Source organism: Perca fluviatilis, chromosome 8, assembly GCF_010015445.1.
Source record: "Perca fluviatilis chromosome 8, GENO_Pfluv_1.0, whole genome shotgun sequence".
NCBI classification, from domain to species: Eukaryota; Metazoa; Chordata; class Actinopteri; order Perciformes; family Percidae; genus Perca; species Perca fluviatilis.
In genome coordinates, this window is record NC_053119.1 from 21,815,638 (window position 1) to 21,818,075 (window position 2,438).

The 2,438-nt window shown below is 38.1% G+C and overlaps 1 long non-coding RNA gene across 1 annotated transcript; it reads left to right on the plus strand.

Annotated features, from left to right (window-relative positions):
• The first annotated feature begins 446 nt into the window (after nt 1-446).
• LOC120564568 lies at nt 447-1,112 on the plus strand. The gene is made up of 2 exons (XR_005640120.1): nt 447-565; nt 1,020-1,112. It is a non-coding gene; the product is annotated as an uncharacterized LOC120564568 (long non-coding RNA).
• Nucleotides 1,113-2,438: the final 1,326 nt, after the last annotated feature.

A 2,438-nucleotide genomic window follows, 5' to 3' on the forward strand; every position in this document is an offset into this window, starting at 1 on the left:
TAAGCGATGTCACACGTTTTTTAGGCTACAACATTTTTTGTCACATACAGCAAACATCTCCTCACTATCCGCTAGCTGCCTGTCCCCTGAACACACTGTAGAAAAACGTGGTCTCTGTAGACGGCCCAGGCTCCACAAACGGCAACAAAAACAAACTGCGCCAACCTGCACCACGAAACATAACAAACAGTGTTCCAGTCAATAACCGACAAGAAGGATTTGGGGGTTAGTGCGCGGAAGGGAGGGGGAGGGGACGGGATGAGGAGGAGGAGGAGGGAGGGGCAAGCTAGCCTCCGTTTTGTTTGACAATACTTCGAACGTCAACAAGAAGTGAAAAATGTTGACGATAACAATTTCCGTTCATTTAAAATATTACCACGGCATGGAAACCCTGTGTTTAATCCTTCCCAGCTTCATCCGAGTCTCCTGAAGTTGCCGCGCAGGCGCACTGCGCTCAGACAGTAGAAGGGGACAGAACGCAGCAGCTCAGCTGTAAACAGACTTCTTTCTTTATCATTACTTTCCCGTTTTCGGACTTGTTGAAGTGATGTGTGTAGCCCAGAACGTAAGTTTAAACTATTGCTAAACTGTCATGGGTTTTACTGCCTCGTTATCTGTGTAAACGTTAAAGCTACGTGTATTCATATTTCAGTAAGTGTTCTGCTACCATGTGGATAAGTTTAGCCCGTGTTACGACGAGACATTTATTTGGAGAGAGAGAGAAATATAGTATTGCCTTGATAATATTGCCGTTGCTGTGTTTCTTATTGCATAGCTGATAGATGTGCAGATTGTTTAATATTACTTGTTCAGCCACGTGTTGATATTCAGGTTGTGTTAGGGCAATTTGTAAACAGACTAGCGCTTAGCTATTAAAGGTGCGGATATGTGTGCTGTAATAGATGTGGCTTATTCTCAGTTTGTGTTACTGAGCAATATGTTACATTTATGTTAATTATTACAGAGAAATGAATGTAATTCTTAGTACTGATGTGCATTATTATTTGTTTATATTTCAGAACCACATCCAACTTCACATGTAACGTCAAATATAACTTCAGAGTTAACTTCATGTTCGAGTTGTAAATAAATCTTCCTGGATCTCAAAGTCAGACATCTCTGGTTCAAGTTCTTACCGGACACCCTACAGCGGGCCAGTGTTTCAGTAGCTAGTTTTCAATAGTTTTTACAAGCCTATTGCCTATATTTATGTAATATAATAAACACTGTTACACTTTTTGAAATTTTTACAGCTTGTGTAGGCCTATCAGTGCTTTCTGAACATATTGAACAAACTTTTAAAAATGCCGCGATAATACCGAAAACCTTGATAATTGTTGTCACTATAACCGTGAGGTTACATTTTCATACCGTTACATCCCTAGACATTACCCAACATCGCTTTGAGCACCTTTAACATCCTCAGTTATCTCTGCTTAATATGATCTGCGCACTCCATACTTAAGCTGATTATTACAAACAACTAATGTGATTTAGTAATGACTATGTTTTTTAACAAAACATGAAAGAATAAGTAGTAACCACTAAAACATTTAATTACAACTAAATCTGGGTTTACAGTGCAGGACAGCTTTCTCTGATGAATAAAGAGGATGCTTTATGGCATTTGCTCCTGCTGGTTCTTGGCCAGTCATGCACCGCCAGTCATGCACCACAGCATATAGCTTATTCCAGACAGCAGAGAACAAGCGGTCTCATTAAATGGAAAGTTGGTTTGTGAGTGAGATTGTTACATACCACATATCAATTTAATCGAGGCTTGGGCATCTAAAAGTAACCTGTAGAAGATATAATCTTGTCTGGTCATCAGAGGGTGTAAATGTACGATTTTTCATCCTACATTTTACACAGAAAGGGAGTGATTTCATGACTTCATCTCACAGAAACGAAGGATTTTCCAGTTCCTAATGTGTCATCCTCCGAGCATCACCTTGCTGGAATGCTTTCTAAACCATTTAACTATCAGCAGATGTTAAACATGTTGGAAAAATGTTTAAACTTATCTTTTAGCTTTTGCCTTAATCCTAAATGTTGGTGTTTATGCTTACCTGACTGGACAGTAAGTAGAAGTATTAGGATCTTTTCTTAAGCAAAGGTATCAATATATAAAAAATGACGAGTAAAAGCCCTGCATTCAAAATCTTACTTGTCGTAAAAGTACTCAAGTATGAGCAGCAAAATGTAAGTAACACAAGTTAAAGTATTTATTATACAAAATGGCCCCATACAGTTTGTTGATTACTTTAATCTGTAACAATGCATCATTTCTAAACTGATCATGTGTTTTGGATATAAAATCTTGATCTGAAAAATAACTAGTAACTATAGCATTTACATAAACGTAGTGGAGTAAAAACTGCACTACATCCTTCAAAATGTAGTGGGGTTGAAGTATAAAGAATCATACAAAGAAAAGA